The sequence below is a fragment of the Lagenorhynchus albirostris genome, chromosome 10 (assembly GCF_949774975.1).
Source record: "Lagenorhynchus albirostris chromosome 10, mLagAlb1.1, whole genome shotgun sequence".
In the NCBI taxonomy this organism is placed as follows: domain Eukaryota; kingdom Metazoa; phylum Chordata; class Mammalia; order Artiodactyla; family Delphinidae; genus Lagenorhynchus; species Lagenorhynchus albirostris.
Genome location: NC_083104.1, coordinates 73,309,339 through 73,327,496, shown reverse-complemented (window position 1 = coordinate 73,327,496; position 18,158 = coordinate 73,309,339). Strand labels below are relative to the sequence as shown.

Below are 18,158 nucleotides of genomic sequence, written 5' to 3'. Positions count from 1 at the left end.
TTGCAGTAAACATTCTAACTTGTAAAACGACAGCATTTATTGTATTTGGTTTCTATGCCAGGCTTATAGATGTGTAAAATTTTCAGGAGCCGATTTTTCACATCGAAATTCCTCCTCTCCCACATTATACATTTTAAAGTATGCACAAGGCAGAAAATATAGGGTTTAGATTTTTTCCCCTTCATTTTATTCTACCTGATCTCCTTATAGTCCCAGAGAAGGAAGACTCAACGTACATTTCTCTCAGAAATATGACAGGTCTGTGTTTTTGTTGGTCTGGCGTATGTTTGTCTATCTTGAACAGTCTGACAGGTAATTATTTATAAAATCTGGTTTTGCCCAGTAAGTCCATATAATAACCTTTCACTTTTCATCATAAGCCAGTGAGCTGAATTTAGAATAAAACAAGGTCATTTATGTCTGTCCCGAACCAGCCTAGATGTCCCCGTAATGGCTCAATATTAATATTTGTAATTCTTTTTTTTTCTTTTCTACACTTAGGTTCTTTTTCTGACTCTTTCCACAACACTAAATTTGAAGTGAAATAAAATTTCCTTAAGCAGTGAGTATAGGGGGAAAAAATTTATAAAGGGAAAGTTTCAGAAAATGTGACTTAAATAAATTTCTTTAAAGATTAAATTGTTATGTAGAATCATAAGCTGTCAGAGTGGAAGATGGTCTTAAAGATCATTGGAAACAACCACTCATTTTACAGATGGAAAATGATGGCCTGGAGAGGGAAACTGACTTTACCAAGGTCACTCAGCAATGCTATGACAGACCAGAGACCAGACCATGGACCCTAATTATCAGTCTATCTAGTCTTATACTCCACCATACTGGGTTTGCATTAGATATTACCAAGACACGTCAGGGTTTTATGGCATGTTTATCTTAGACAATAACCTAGATTTATTTTTTAAATGATTCTAATTATGGACACATCCTGAAGCATAAGCGTTATATTAAAATCTTCTTCAGAGGGACTGTGATGTTAATTAAATATGTGTTATATGCCAGTTATACATCAATTTTAAAAAAGAGGTCTGTAAGCAGGGGAGAGAGGAATTAACATACTTTGAGCACCTACTTTGTGTCAGGAACCTTACCGTTGGTAGTTCATTTATCTTCCCAATGACTTCGTGATGTTGATGCTAGAACAATGAAAATAAAAACAAAAATAAACAAATGGGACCTAACTAAACTTAAAAGCTTTTGCACAGCAAAGGAAACCATAAACAGAAATACAACCCACAGAATGGGAGAAAATGTTTGCAAACAAAGCAACTGACAAGGGATTAATCTCCAAAATATACAAACAGCTCTTGCAGCTCAATATAAAAAAAAAAAACCAAATAACCTAATCAAAAAATGGACAGAAGATCTAAATAGACATTTCTCCAAAGAAGACATACAGATGGCCAAAAAGCAAGTGAAAAGATGCTCAACATCAATAATTGTTAGAGAAATGCAAATCAAAACTACAATCACCTCACACCGGCCAGAATGGCCATCATCAAAAAGTCTATGGGGCTTCCCTGGTGGTGCAGTGGTTGAGAGTCCGCCTGCCGATGCAGGGGACACAGGTTCGTGCCCCGGTCCAGGAAGATCCCACATGCCGCGGAGCGGCTGGGCCCGTGAGCCATGGCTGCTGAGCCTGCGCATCCGGAGCCTGTGCTCCGCAACGGGAGAGGCCACGACAGGGAGAGGCCCGCGTACCGCAAAAAAAAAAAAAAAAGTCTATGAACAATAAATGCTAGAGGGGGTATGGAGAAAAGGGATCCCTCCTACATTGTTGGTGGGAATGTAAATTGGTACAACCACTATGGAGAACAGTATGGAGGTTCCTTAAAAAACTAAAAGTAGGGACATCCCTGGAGGTCCAGTGGTTAAGACTCCGCACTGCCAATGCAGGGGGCGCAGTTTTGATCCTTGGTCGGGGAGCTAAGATCCCACCAGCTGCACAGCACAGCCAAAAATTGAAAAAAATCAAAAAAATTTTAAAAATTAAAAGTAGAGCTATCATATGATCCAGCAATCCCACTCCAGGGCATATATCTGGAGAAAACCATACTTCAAAAAGATACATGCAACCCCAGTGTTCATTGCAGCACTATTTATAATAGCCAAGACATGGAAGCATCCTAAATGTCCATCAATACATGAATGGATAAAGAAGATGTGATACTTACATACCACATAAAAATATATGGAATATTACTCAGCCATAAAAAACAATGAAATAATGCCATTTGAGGCAACATGGATGGACCTAGAGATTATCACACTAAGTGAAGTCAAAGACCAATATTATATGATATCACTTATATGTGGAATCTAAAAAATGATACAAATGAACTTATTTACAAAACAGAACAGACTCGCAGGCTTAGAAAACAAACTTATGGTTACCAAAGGGGAAAGGTGGAGGAGGGGTGGTAAATTAGGAGGATGGGATTAACATACACACATTACTGTATATAAAATCAACAAGGACCTACTGCATAGCACAGGGAACTCTACCCAATACTCTGTGATAACCTATATGGGAAAAGAATCTGAAAGAGAATAGGTATATGTGTAGGTATAACTAAATCACTTTGCTGTACACCTGAAACTAACACAACATTGTAAATCAACTATACTTCAATATAAAATTAAAATTTTAAATAAATAAAACAAAAATAAAAAGTCAGGCTTAATTGTAAGTCAAATGTGAATGCACAAAATAGTTTCTATTTCCGTAGGCCTGTGTTTGGGAGATGGAATTTGAAAATAAATAAGTAAATAAATAACTTCTCTTATGGGAAATTGGCACTGCCTTATAGACTTGAGGATAAAGGAAACAGAAATATATTTCTCCCTTCACCTGAATTTGGAAATGCAACTTTCTAAACATGCCATTTTGAGGATATGTCATTAACCTTCTGCCTTCACATATTGCAATAGTTGAGATTCAAAAATAATGTTCCAGTTTTAGAACCAAAAGTTGTTATTTAAAAACCATCAGAAGCACAGATATTTTTTAATGGTGTATATACTTCCTATATCCGGGGAGGATTCTTCATTTATTACTGCATGTTCTTTGTTCCTATAAAATAATAAGCAATCCACGTTTAATGCTTTTACCACGTAGAAGACAAATAAACATAACTTGTGATTCTTGGTCTGAAAGAAAACAATTTTACTTGCCTATAAATTATAAAATTTAATTTTATGAAAAAAATTTTGTATAGTTCCCAAATCAGGTATTTCTTTCCAGTTCATATAACCCCTTATGTAAAACTGAGTCACTACAGAGAAAGTATTTCCTCATCTGCCCTCCTGGAATTTAGATAGAACCTTCCCAAGTTGCATTTAAAATTCTACCATCAACCATGTATACATCTCATAAAATATTTTATAGTCTCCTGTACGCTCTGGCTGAACATTTCATAGTACATAAACACTTCTGCAAATAATATAAGGGCATCAAGTTGAATATGTCATAGCAGTGGCAGCCACATAAAGCTGATTCTCCCTCGATTTACTTTCTTACTTTTATCTTCTTATTTGAAATGCAAGGTGAAACTTTCTGTGCTCTTCTTGTACAGTTGGTTGGGGGCAGGGAAAGGGGGCAGACCAGGGGACTCCAGCAGTTTCAGTGGGGTCGTGTTCATTAAAGCAAAGGCTCTCTGCAGAGGGCATCAAGCCAAGCTTAAACAGCAAAACCATGCCTGCAGAAATTGGATGTAAATGTGATGGTTAAATAAGGGCCAGATGCCTTTAAAAACTCAAATATTAAAAAGTCATATCTCTTAAAGTAAGTTTCTAGTGTCGTGACTAGGATAGTGATACTATAGCACTTTAGAAGAAGAAGAAGAAGAAGAAGAAGAAACAAAGAAAGAGACTTACATTTGTCTTCTGGAAGAAAATATCAAATATTCAGCCTGTCATAAGTCATGGGAATTTTGGCAATTGAAGCATATTTTAAAACAATCAATTCCTACAAAGTCATGAGAAACCCAGATACAGTATTTCATTGTTGGAAACCACTGTAACTCTGTATACAGTATTATATTCATGTTCCCTTTTCTGCTCATCACCACCACTCATTCACTGTTCCCTTTTATTCAAAGGAAGATAAAAATAGAAAAAAGTATAGGAAAAATCAAGAAGCAAGAGGATTACTTATATAATATACTTATATATTATACAAGGGGATTACTTATATAATATAACTGTAACTTATAACTGTTTAAGTAACAATTTACTTGCTATCAAAAATGATGATTTATTGTATCAGTATTTTAATAATAAGTTTTACATAATAATTGTAGGACACCGTGTGCCACCCTTTATACTAAGCACTTTGTGTGGCTATCTCATTAAATCCTCACAACCCCACTATGAGACATGCATGGTCATTCTCCCTGTTGCCCAGAGGTGATAGAACGCAAATTTAAGAACAGAAGCTTCACTGCCTTATGCAGAAGTGCCCAAGATGGCGCTAGCATTTGTACCCAGCACTTTGACCCCAGAGCTCGTGCTCTTAACCACAGTTGTGCAGCACAGATTGTACTAAAGAGTTCTGATAACATATTAAAGAGAATTGCTGCCCTGAACCTAGAAGCACTTCTCTACTAAAAAAACTTGATTACAAGAAAATTTCATTTTAACTTAACATTCCTTCCCTAAGGCCAAGTATTATGTATATAATAGAATATCATGTAATGTATAATAGACTATAATTATATAGAATGATGCCAAGTCCTCTGTAATATCTTAAACCTTAAGATAAATACATATGATCAATGCACATACTGAGAATCCCTGTACAACTTATGAGAAAAACTTCCTCAAAAATCCATGTGTACAAAGCCTCTCCTTTGTGGAGACCAGACTTCTCCAGAAGGCTCTTATTACATAGGCTACTATTTTATGCTTTCATACAAGGTATTTATCTCATGTTATAAAGTAATCCCCAACTTGTGTACATGTGTTTGCAGTGGCAGATACAGAAGTACATATGGCAACCCCTTGCGACTTTATACAAATGTCCCTTTTAGACGTTTGCTCGTTAGTTGTGACATAGTCATTGTTTCTTCTAGCCCAGGATGTGTGTGTGCTTGGTGGGAGTGGTGGACAGAGAAAGGAAGAAAGTGGAAAGAAAGTTGCTGAAAACAATTTGAATTAGAAATGATGGTTTTCATAATTCAAAAAGACACATGCACCCCAGTGTTCATTGCAGCACTGTTTACAATAGCCAGGTCATGAAAGCAACCTAAATGCCCATCGACAGACAAGTGGATAAAGAAGATGTGGTACATATATACGATGGAATATTACTCAGCCATAAAAAGGAACGAAACTGGGTCATTTGTAGAGACGTGGATGGACCTAGACACTTTCATACAGAGTGAAGTAAGTCAGAAAGAGAAAAACAAATATCGTGTAGAAAGATGGTACAGATGAACCAGTTTGCAAGGCAGAAATAGAGACATAGATGTAGAGGACAAACGTATGGACACCAAGGGGGGAGGGGAGGTGGGATAAATTGGAAGATTGGGATTGACATGTATCCACTAATATGTATGAAATAGATAACTAATGAGAACCTGCTGTATAGCACAGGGAACTCTACTTCACTTTGCTGTACAGTAGAAACTAACACAACATTGTAAAACAACTATACCCCAATAAAAAGAAAGAAAGAAAGAAAGAAATGATGGTTTTCCTCCCTCATCAGTGACTAGCAACTTCTTTAATTCAACCCTAGGTCTGTTCTGCCTCAGAACAAGTCGCTTTCTGATTTTTGTCTGTTAAGATGCCAACTAGCAGTACTGCAGCCTGTTGTACTACGTACCTGTAGCTTTCTCCTCTGAATGGCGTTGATTTACTTCTTCCAATCGCTTTACTTGGGAAAAGTTAATCACTCCTTCCAGACCTGTATGTGCCAACCCATCGAGCAGTCTCTAAGCAGCAGTGACTCCTGCACACTGGCCAGCCACACTTCCATAGGTTTGGCCTGGGCGGAAACAGTGAGCCCAGATGGTGCAGGGAGTTTGTGACTTACAGGGCAGCCTAAGCAAGATCAGCATGGTGTCAACTTTCCATGGTCGTAATCCCAAAGGAATATACCAGATCTAGGGTCCAGAAGACCAGAGTGATGGGTCACTGTGTCATGGAGGCACCAACGCTAAACCACAGTCAAGCAGTTTTCCAGCTTTCGTCCATACCTAAAAGGAGGTCGAGGTGGAAAATCCCATGTCTCTCCAGAGCCAGGGAGGCAGATGATCCTTGTGGCAGCTCCTCCCAAGACTGGCTGTCTTGCTGCATCCCTTGGATGATCACAGAGTGAAGTGGAACGTTGCCTACGTGATCCAGATGGAGACATGCAAGGTCACTTAGGGTGCCTTTCCCCTGCACTATACAGAGTCATGTGTCTCTGTGAACCATACGAAAAATCCATCCGCCTCTTCCTCCCTAGGTTTTCAAGGTGCTCTCCTTCTCTAGCTCTTTTCCATAAAGCTTCCTGCCTATCAGGGCAGAGTGCCTTCTGCATCCTCTGAATTTTTATGCCCCTGTTGGTCTCTATACTTCCTATTTTCTGTCCCTAATCATCTCTCCGTGTGCTTTGTAGCCTGCCTCAAGAAATTAAGAATTTCTTGAGGGCAAGTCTTAAATCTGTACCTCTTTGTAATCACCGCATGCACATATTAGGTGTTCAATAAACATGTTTTGGTTGTTTAACAAACGTGAGCACAAAATTCTTTCTTTTTCTTTCTTTCTGGTTTTTTTTTTTTTTTTTTTGGTTAAGTCTTTGTTTAATCTCTTATTGATGCTTGTTTGACTTCTTTGGCTGCAAATCTCAAGAACTATAGATGATCACAGCCTTTTTCTTAAAGACAATAATACAGTGTCTCAGAGAAAGCAATTCAAAGCAGGCCATGAGTCAGATTTCTTGTGGCCTTTATGAGTAGGTCGCTCTGACTACAGTCTTATTTGAAGGGGTTAATGACCTCAGGGAGGGAGGTAACCTTAGTCACATTGGTACACTACTAAAGACCTAAGAACCTTTGTGTCCTACTTGAATCTATACAAACTTGAAAAAGACTTAGAGACATACTCCATTTTTGTTTATAGCAGCATCTTTGAAAGCCTGCTAGGCCTCCCACTAGTTCACTTTAAAGACAGCAAGCTATTTTAGGATGAGATTTCCCTAAAGGTAATGGAAATAACATGTTCACTGAACTTAGAGCAAATATGAAGATCTATTTAGACTGAAAATAATGAGATTTTGTGAACCGGAAGCAACAGTTTTTCACCCAACAGTAGCTTGCAGCTAAAACGTCTGCTTTCTTTATCTCTGTTCATTCATTCAAAACAAATTTTCTTAGCACCTATGAAAGCCAAACAATCAACATGGTGTTGACAGTTCCCAAACAGTGAAGCAAGGGGTTCCCCTAGGGGGAACCGTAGAGTTACATAAAAGGGCTCAAGAAGCCACCTACATTAAATTATCTATAGATTAAAGATGTTACATGGTTTGCCCATATGGGTGCCACTCTAAATATTTACATACATGCCATTGTCATTTATAAAATACAAACATAAATTTATTTAAAAATGACACTGAATCCTTGTAGCTTTTTGACATTACATTTTTTTTTTCATTCAAGAGGTAGCAAAGGTACAAGTTATAGAATGCATGAGTCAGGGAATTTGTTAAGGTTAAAAAGTGATTCTCAAGCTCAAAAAAAAAAAAAGAGAGAGATCCCTCTTGTCTTCTGTGCTTTTGCAGTAACTGCCATTGTCTCCGCAGCCCTTCAGTGGTGAGTAAGTTGTGCCCTCTGAAGGTTTTAAGCTTCTTTAGCTTAAATTTAAGGGTATTTTTTTCTTTTGACATTAAGTATCACCCGAACTTTTTTCATATGTCTTATTTGGGGGAAAATTTATGATCTTTTTAACATTAGGAAGTTTTGCTTTTCCTGACATTTTATTTCTTTGCATATTTGAAACATTTCAATCCCAGACAATAAATATTATGTGATTATTATTTTCATATGGATAGGCTATTTCCTCCTGTTTTTTCTAACCCCCTTTCCTAGCTAATACTCAAAAATTTATTAAACTGTTCCATTCAGCTTTTTCAGAATCATGTATAATGAAAATTGAAAGAAGGGCAGGTTTGAGAGAGGAGAGGTAGTAGTAGTTGAAAATAAATTGAAGTGTGTGGTTTTCTTTCAGTTGGATTTCTAATATTTCTTGTTTGGTTGAAATGAAGATTATATTTATTCTGTAAATCATTTTTATAAACTGACATAACCAGTTATCACATTAAGTGGTATCTTTTTATATCATTATTATGGAAGCTAAATGGGTCTCAGCAAAGTGGACGGATGTTAGCTGAGTACACCATGAGAACTCAGTTTTAAAAGCACCCACCTTTAAAAGCTCTCCTCATGGCTCCCTCACCTGCATCAATTCTTTTCTCAAGTACCTGTTCTTCAATAAGGCCTTCTCTAAGCCCCCTTTTAAATATTGAAGCCCCAGCCTCTGCCTTACCTACAATATCCCGCTTCCTTGTTTTCCTTTTTATCACTAACGCTTTCGTACCATTTCTTAGACTTATTTATTTTGTTTATTATCTCCTTCCTCTAGAATGTATAGACTGTCTGAGATTCAGGATTATGGTCTGTTTTGTCCACTGTTGTGTCCCCAGCGCTTAGAGCAGGGCCTGACACTAGTGCATGTTCCGTCAGTATTTTCCAACATAAATGAATGATTGATCAGTCCTTATTTCTGCAAATTCTTGCAACATTATACCCATGTCATTGTTCTCTGGTTCTTCTCCATCCTTTAACTGTTTCTTCTCACTTCTGTCCTGGCTTGTTGTCTGACTCCATGCCTCAACTATTTGCTTTCCCTTGACTTTCCAAAGTCCTCTGAATTTCTTCAACTGTGTTCTTCAACATAACTCTTTTTTTACATTTTAGTACTTCCAAATTCACAATACATCTTCAACAGAATGAGAAATTTGGCCACCACAAGCAAGAGTTATTATGATGTACTTGGTTTTTCATTAACATTATTTCAAAGTTTTTGATATATTTCACTACTTATTAAATTCTTTTCACAACTCCAAGTTAGCAATTTTTTTTGGCCACGCCGCACGGCTTGCAGGATCTTAGTTCCCCAACCAGAGATCAAACCTAGGCCCCAACCGTGAAAGAGCCGAGTCCTAACCACTGGACCACCAGGGAATTCCTGGGTTAGCAGTTTTTTAAGTGCATTTATTTATTACCTCTTACGTTGCAGTCGGTTTTTTTTAGACACAGCACATATATTTATTTCTTTTTAAAAAATAAGCTTAATGTGGTATAGTTTACATATAGTAATAACCCGTTTTTAGATGTATGGTTCAATTCAGTGACTTCTGACAAATAAGCACAGTTGTGTAACTGCCACCATAATCAAGATACATGAGTGCCAGAAAGTTCTCTCATGTTCCTTTGTAATTGATCTGCCACTCATCACTAACCCCTGGCAACCACTGGTCTGATTTCTGTCTCTGTAACTTTACCTTTTCCAGAATATCACATAAAATGGAATAATTCTATATAAATTTAGATGTAAAGTTTTTGTGCCTTCTTTCACTGAGTGTAATGCTTTTGAGAGTCATCCGTGTGGTTGTGTGTATCAGTAGTTCATTTCCTTTTCTTGCTGAGTAATATTCCTTGGTGTGGATGCACCACAGTTTATCTATTCATTATTAAGTGTACCTTTTGATTGTTTCTGGCTATTAAGAATAAAGCTTCTATGAACATGGGTGGACAGAGCTTTGTGTAGATTTATGTATTCATCGGTAATGGGTAAACACTTAGGATTGGGATCACTGAGTCATATGGTAAGTGAATATTTAATTTTATAAGAAACAGACAGTGTTTTCCCAAAGTGCCATACCATTTGGCACTACCATCAGAAATATGAGATTTCTAGTTGCTCCGTATCTTTGCCAGCATTTGGTATGATCTATTCTGTTGTTTGTTTTGTCTTGTTTTAATTTTAGCCATCCTGATAAGCAAATAGTTGTATCTCACTGGGGCTCTACTTTGCTTTTCTCTGGTGACTAATGATACTAAGCACTTGCATGTATTGGTTTACCATCCATATATTTTCTTTGTTGGTTCAAATCTTTTGTCTATTTTCAGAAATCGGTTGTTTGTCTTCTTATTACAATATAAGAGTTCTTCATGTATTCTAGATACAGAAATGTGTTTTTCACATATTTTCTCTGAGTCTGGGACTTGACTTTTCTTAAAGAGTCTTTGGAAGAGCTGAAGGTTTTAATTTTGAAGAAGTTTGATTTATCAATTTTTATTCTTTTATGGATCATACTTTTTTGTGTCTTATCTGAGAAATCTTGATCTAACCCAAGCTCACAAAGGTTTTCTCCAATGTTTTCTTCTTGACACTTTAAATTTCAACTTTTACTTTTAGGTATTTGATTCATTTTGAGTTTACTTTTGTATATGGTGCAAAGTAAGGTTTAAGATCCCTTTTTTTTCTTCCCCTGCACATGGATGTCTGTTCCAACACCATTTTTTGGAAGATTATTCTTTCCTCATTGAATTACCTTGACACCTTTGTCTAAAACCAATTGACCATACATGTGTGGGTCCATTTTGGATTCTGTTTTGTTCCATTGATCTATATGCTCATCCTTAGACAGCACCTCACTGTCTTGATTACTAAGTCATAAAATCAGGTCTTATGAATCCTTCAGCTTTTCCTTTTCAAAATCTTTTTTTATTCTAGGTTCTTTGATTGTCCATATTTCTACAAAACACTTGCTAGGATTTTGACTGGAATTGCTTTGAATCTATAGCTCAATTTAGGGAGAATTGATACCTTAACTGTATTAGACCTTCTAATCAATGAATGTGGAATAGCTTTTCATTTACTTAGGTCTTTTCTGATTTCCTTCATCAGGGTTTTATAGTTTTCAGAATGTAAATCCAGTACATATTTTATTAGATTTATCCATAGATATTTCCATTTCTGGTTCATTGCTAATATATAGAAATAAAATCAATATTTGTATATGAACCTTTTTTTCCTGTAACCTTGCTGATCTCACTTACTAGCTATAATAGTTCTCAGGGATTTTTGTTTTGTTTTCTTTTTGTGTATTCTTTGGAATTTTCTACATAGATGATTGTTATTTGCAAATAAAGACAGTTTTTTTTTCTTTCTAATCTGTATACTTCTTATTTCTTCTTCTTGCCTTATTGCAGTGACTAGCATCTCCAGTACACTATTGGACAGTCATGGTGAAAACAGACATCCTTGCCTTTTTCCTGAATTTATGGGGCAAACATTCAGTCTTTCATCATTAAATTAGCCTCAAGATTTTCTTAGATCTTCTTTATCGTATTGAGGGAAGTTCCTTTCTTTTTTTTTTTTTAATAAGTTTACTTATTTATTTATTTTTGGCTGCGTTGGGTCTTCATTGCCACACACAGGCTTTTTCTAGTTGCGCAAGCGGGGGCTACTCTTCATTGTGGTGCGCAGGCTTCTCATTGCACTGGCTTCTCGTTGCGGCGCATGGGCTCTAGGCATGCAGGCTTCAGTAGTTGTGGCACATGAGCTTCAGTAGTGGTGGCTCACAGGCTCTAGAGCGCAGGCTCAGTAGTTGTGGTGCACAGGCTTAGTTGCTCCACAGCATGTGGGATCTTCCCAGACCAGGGCTCAAACCCGTGTCCCCTGCACTGGCAGGCAGATTCTTAACCACTGTGCCACCAGGGAAGTTCCTTTCTATTCTTAGTTTGCTGAGTGTTTTTATAATGAATGGATGTTGAATTTTATCAAATGGTTTTTCTGCATCCTTGGAGATGATAATATAGTTTCTCTCTTTTTGGTGGTACATTGCATTGATTGATTTTTTTATTTAAGTATAAATGACTTACAACATTATATTAGTTTCAGGTATACAACATAGTTATTTGATATTTATTTACATTACAAAATGATCATTGGGATGCATGTATTTTTTTGAATTAGCATTTTCGTTTCCTTCAGATGTATCTGATTTATCTTTTTTGGAGTTTATAGAATTTCTTGAATCTGAGGCTCGATGTCTTTCATCAATTTTTTTTAACAGTCTCAGCCACTATTCTTCAAATATTCTTCTAGGATTTTAATTACATGTATGTCAGACTTTTCACCATGTGCAAGATGTCTCCTATGCTCTTTTTGAAATTTCCCATCTCTTTTTCTCTCTTCTTTATTAATCTGGATATTTTCTACTGACTGACCCATCTTTATTAATCTTCTCTTTTGCTGCATCCAAAATTCTATTAAGCCCATCTAGTGAACTCTTAATTTCAGGGTTGGTTTGGTTTTTTTTTTCAGTTATGCAATCACCATTTGATTCTTTTTTTTTAATTAATTTATTTATTTTGGCTACGTTGGGTCTTCGTTGCTGCACACGGGCTTTCTCTAGTTGTGGCAAGCTGGGGCTACTCTTCTCGTTGCGGCACACGGCCTTCTCATTGAGGTGGCTTCTCCAGTGGAGCACAGGCCACCAGGGAAGTCCCCATTTGATTCTTTTTAAAAAATGTTATTTTAAAGTCCCTTTCTGATTACCCCAGTGTCTGGGTTGCTTATAGACCTGCTTTTGTACTCTGGGATTTTTTCCTCTTAGTTTTCAATCACTTTGTTCTGTATCCCACTATGCCTAGGATTTTTTCTGCTGAATACCAGACCTTGTATGTGAAAAAACGTAGAAGCTCTGGATGATGATTTCTTCCAGAGAGGATTTAATTTTCTGGCAAGCCGACAGGGATGTAGTCAGATCAAGGTTGATCTTTTTCTACTTTGCCCGTATTCATAGAAGGTATAGGGTCTCAGCTGAGAGCCTGTGGTGTTTACCAGACCCTTCAACCTTGGTGAGCACTGAAATCCAGCCCCTGACTCCCTGGACCCATAAGATGGATGAAATTTCTGTTCACCTCATTCGCCTCCCAGCTTCTACTCTTACCCCATACATGTGCAGCTTTGGAGTTGATGTATATTTCAAGGAGAAATTTCATGTAGAATTATAGGCTCACTTCTCTGCAGTTACCTCCTGTCTGAGATTGTGGTCCCTCATTATCTCTGTACCTCAGCCCCAAGCTCCAACCTCTGCCTCTCCAGCCCAGTGAGACTGCCGCAAGCCCTAGACCACTGCTTCCCATGCAGCTTCTCTTACTCTCACATTTAATTGGCAAATTCCCTGAAGGAAAAAATGAACTTTCCTCTTCTTCAATTTCTAGTGCCTCAAACCCTGACTGCCTTGGCTTTTTACTGATGCCTCAAATAAAGTGTGCTTCCCAAAGATGTCCACATTCACATCCCCAGAACCTGTGAAGATGTCATATAACAAAAGGGAATTAAAGTTGCAGGACTGGAATTAAGGTTGCTGACCAACTGATAATCAAGGGAGATTATCCTAGGTGATCCAGGTAGGCCCCATCTAATCACATGAGCTCTTAAAAACAGAAGAGGGAGGCAGAAAAGTGGGGAAGATAGTGTGACATCAGAAGGACTTGACACTGCTGGCTTTAGAGATGGAGTAAGGGTGTCATGAGCCAGTGAATGTGGTGGGCTCTAAAATGGCTCTTGTAGCCAGTAAGCAAACCGGGACTTTGGTCCTACAGCCAAGAACTGAAAACTCCCGACAATCTGAGCAGGAAGTGGTTCTCTCCTACAACCTCCAGAAAGTAACATACCTACCAACACCTTGATTTTAGTCCACGAGACCCATAGCAGACTTCTGACCTATAGAACTGTGAGGTGATGCATGTGTGTTTAAGCCGCTAAATGTGTGGTAATTTGTAACAGCAGCATAGAAAACTATTACACAATTGTTTTGCATTTTGTCCAGTTTTTCTAATTGTTCTCAGGTCAACAATTAGTCTCGATATATCAGTCAGTACAGTCAGAGTCAGAACCACTGTGCTTATGGGATAAAGGTTTTATTATAGGAATCAGATCTTCCAGAGCTGTGGGAGGATTTGGGAAAGTGAAACCCTAGGAAGGAAGTTGGAGGATCAGAGAAAAAGTCCACAACCCATCAATTTGGGAAGCAAAGCACAACCACCTGACAAAGCAGTTGCAAAGTGACAGCTTACAGAAAGGTCTGTAGGAAGCCATGCTTCTGTAGAACTGCTCCCTCTGTGGGTCTACCACCAAGTGTCTGGTAGTGAGCTTGGAGCCTTTGTTGGGAAATAGGATCCTCAGTCAGGAGGAAGAGCTGGATGGAGAGTGGAGGAAAGGGAGGATAAGCTAGAACCACCAGCACTTCTGTGGCAGTAACTGCATCTAACCACAGTGAACTTCAAAGGTTAATAACTGCTTCACTGCCATCTTCCAAATCTTGCATAAATTTCTCTTTTGGCCAACTCTACTCAGAACCATATAGGGAAGGGAATTCTGGAAATGTAGTTTCAGTTTCACCAAGTTGACACAGTACCGAATAGTCTACCCTTTGTCAACTTGGTATCCATACACCATACACTTTTTTTTCTTTCTTTCTTTTTTCTTTTGTGGTACGCGGGCCTCTCACTGTTGTGGCCTCTCCCGTTGCGGAGCACAGGCTCCAGACGCGCAGGCTCAGCGGCCATGGTTCACGGGCCCAGCCGCTCCGTGGCATGTGGGATACTCCCGGACCGGGGCATGAACCCGTGTCCCCTGCATCGGCAGGTGGACTCTCAACCACTGCGCCACCAGGGAAGCCCTGAACATCTTTTCATGTGCCTGTTGGCCATCTGTGTGAAGCCAGTTGTCTTTTAAATTCAACTACCCTGAAACTATCATGTGTGAGGAAGCCAAAGGTTGTCAGAAGCAAAAGGAGAGATCATGGGGAGCTCTGAGGCTCCAAATCTCCAAATTGATGAGCAAAGCCTTTTTGATCCTTCTGGTCCAGCTCAGCTGCCCGCTGAATGCAGCTGATAACTACCAGATGATGCCATACGGAGCAGAACTACCTAGTCAAGACTTGCCTGAATCTCTGACTCCCCAGAATCGTGAGAAATGATAAATCATTGTTGTTTTAAGCCACTAAGTTTCGGGGGGATTTGTTATACAGCAAAATATAACTGAAACAGAAAGAGGCAGGCTCACCCCATCAAGCAAGGAACCATACCAGCTGAGGTGTTTATTGAGGGCTAAGGGAGTATGAACTGGCTAGTGGAAGAAGGAAGTTATAAGCTCTAGCTATGACCACTGGACCTGTTACAGAAATGATGACAGGAGTGGTTATGAGAATCTCTTCCTTACTTTAATGTGAATACAGCGTATTTGTTTCGGTATTAAACAATTCTTTATTATTTCCCCCTCTCCCTTTCCCCTATTATCAGGTATTAATAGTGGTTAGCCATATATCTCCGTATTTAAGTTGCAGGATATCAACTCATAGAAAAGAACAAACATCACCCTAAATGGATGTGTCATATTGGACTATATCCTTTTTTAAAAAAAAAACTTTTAATTTGAGAATAGTTTTATATTTATTAAAAGAATTACACAGATAATACAAAGTTCCTATATACCCCACACCCAGTTTCTCCTATTATTATTTGACATTAGTATGGTATATTTGTTACAATTAATGAACCAATTTTGATATGTTATCATTCACTAAAGCCCATACTTATATTCAGACTTCCTTAGTTTTTACCTAATGTCCTTTTTCTGTTCCAGAATCACACCTAGGACCGCATTACATTTCCTTATGACATGTCTCCTTAGGTTCCTCTTGGCTGTGATAGTTTCTCAGACTTTCCTTGTTTTTGATGACTTTGACCGTTTTGAGTACAGTCAGGTGTTTTGTAGAATATCCCTCAACTGAGATTTGTTCGATGCTTTTCTCATGATTAGACTGAGTTTATAGATTTTCAGGAGGAAGACCACAAAGGTATTCATATCCTCTTTGGAGGAGAGGGTTAGCATGCGTCATGCTAGGGGGAAGCATTTTGCTATTGTCTTTATTTGGAGGATTTAATAATACGGTTAAAAGTGTATGGTGTAGGGCTTCCCTGGTGGCGCAGTGGTTGAGAGTCCGCCTGCCGATGCAGGGGACACGGGTTCGTGCCCCGGTCCGGGAGGATCCCACATGCCGCGGAGCGGCTGGGCCCGTGAGCCATGGCCGCTGAGCCTGTGCGTCTGGAGCCTGTGCTCCGCAAACGGGAGAGGCCACAACAGTGAGAGGCCCGCGTACCGCAAAAAAGAAAAAAAGAAAAAGAAAAGATGTTCAACATCGCTAATTATCAGAGAGATACAAATCAAAACCACAATGAGGTATTACCTCATACTGGTCAGAATGGCCATCATCAAAAAGCCTACAAATAATCAGTGCTGGAGAGGGTGTGGGGAAAGGGAACCCTCCTGCTCTGCAGGTGGGGATGTAAATTGGTGCAGCCACTATGGAGAACAGTATGGAGGTTCCTTAAAAATCTAAAAATAGAGTTGCCATCTGATCCAGCAATTCCACCCCTGGGTATATATCTGGAAAAAATGAAAGCACTAATTTGAAAAGATAATGTGCCTATCAACAGATGATTGGTTTAAGAAGATGTGGTATACACATACAATGGAACAGTAATCATCCGTAAAAAAGAATGAAATATTGCCATTTGCAGCAACATGAATGGACCTAAAGAATATCATACTAAGAGGGTGTAGGCATGGCTTCTCCTACTCCCAGTGTCCTCCCGTGTGAGGAGGGGTCCTCAGTGCCCCTAGAGGCACTCTATCTGTGGCCCAGGAAGCACTAACTTCAGGGCAAGAATGTTCTAGGCATTTGTCCAAATGCCCAGCTGGTCAGGTGTGATGCTGGTGGTGTTCCCTCTGCACCACGGCTCTCACACTTTTATGACCACGATCATTTATAAAGCACATGGGGAAGTGTGTGTGTGTGTGTGTGTCTCTAGGCTCATCCCTCAGAGATTCACATCCAGTAGTTGCGAGAGACCAGAAATGTACATTTTTAAAAAATGAGTCCTTCCAAGCAACATGGATGGACCTAGAGATTAACACACTAAGCGAAGTAAGTCAGACAGATAAAGACAAATATCATATGATATCACTTATATGTGGAATCTAAAAAACAATACACATGAACTTACTTACAAACAAACTCAAAGACATAGAAAACAAACTTACGGTTACCAAAATGAAAGGGAGGGAGGGGATGGATAAATTAGGCGTTTGGGATTAACAGATACAAACTACTATACATAAAATAGATAAGCAACAAGGATTTTCTGTATAGCACAGGGAATTATATTCAATATCTTATAATAACCTATAATGGAAAATAATCTGAAATATATTAATAAATATATATATAACTGGATCACTTTGCTGAACACCTGAAACTAACACAATATTGTTAATCAACTATACTTCAATTTAAAAAAAAAAAAAGAAAGGCAGTCGTCTTCCAAGAGGGATGCAATGAAAACTATGATTCTTCTTCAGGTGTGGCTCTGAAGTTCCACAGCATCACTTCTATATTTTGCAGTCAAAGCTGGTCACAAACCCAGTCCAGGTTAGAGGGGAAGGGAAATAGGCTCTATCTCTTGGTAAGAAGAGCAGCAAAGAATTTGTGCCCGGTTGTAATCCACTAAACTGGTTGTGGAAATCTCTTTTTATCTTCTTTAAGGCAAATTCTCAGAATTGGAATTGCTCCATGGAAGGTATGCCTCATTTTAAAAGCTTGAGACTTACCCAAATGGCCCTCCAGTTGGGTTTTTCCAGTTTTCATTCTCATTAACAATGTTTGAAAGTCAGTTTCCCTGTGCCTTCACCAACACTAGGTATCATTACCTTTTTTAATCTTTTCCAGTTTAAAGAAGGGGAAGGTCTGACCACTTCATTTATTTGCATTTTTGAATACCATTGAGGTTGAATATTTTGAATGTGTTTATGGCCATGTGTCGCCGTTCTTTTTTGAATTGCCTAATCTTGTACTTTGCCCATTCCTCTCTTGGGCTATTCCTGGGTTGAGTGCTGATGTTGGTCCGAAAACTGGGTTACTAAAGTTTAATTGACCTCAAACAACCCAACTAGATTTCTAAATATTATGAATTACTCTCACCAAAAAAAAATCTATCTCCATTTCCATTTGTTTA

General features: G+C 38.5%; 1 protein-coding gene across 3 annotated transcripts in view; it reads left to right on the top strand.

The window, feature by feature from the left end:
- SUPT3H (SPT3 homolog, SAGA and STAGA complex component) overlaps positions 1-18,158 on the top strand; it is a 449,170-nt gene that overhangs the window by 422,877 nt on the left and 8,135 nt on the right. Inside the window, exon 13 of one of the 3 annotated variants that reach the window (XM_060163029.1) lies at positions 5,246-5,487. The exons of the other annotated variants lie outside the window; for them this stretch is intronic. The gene's annotated coding sequence lies outside the window, so the exon portion shown is untranslated. Of the gene's footprint in view, positions 1-5,245; positions 5,488-18,158 lie in introns of those variants that run through there. 3 annotated transcript variants of the gene reach the window in all.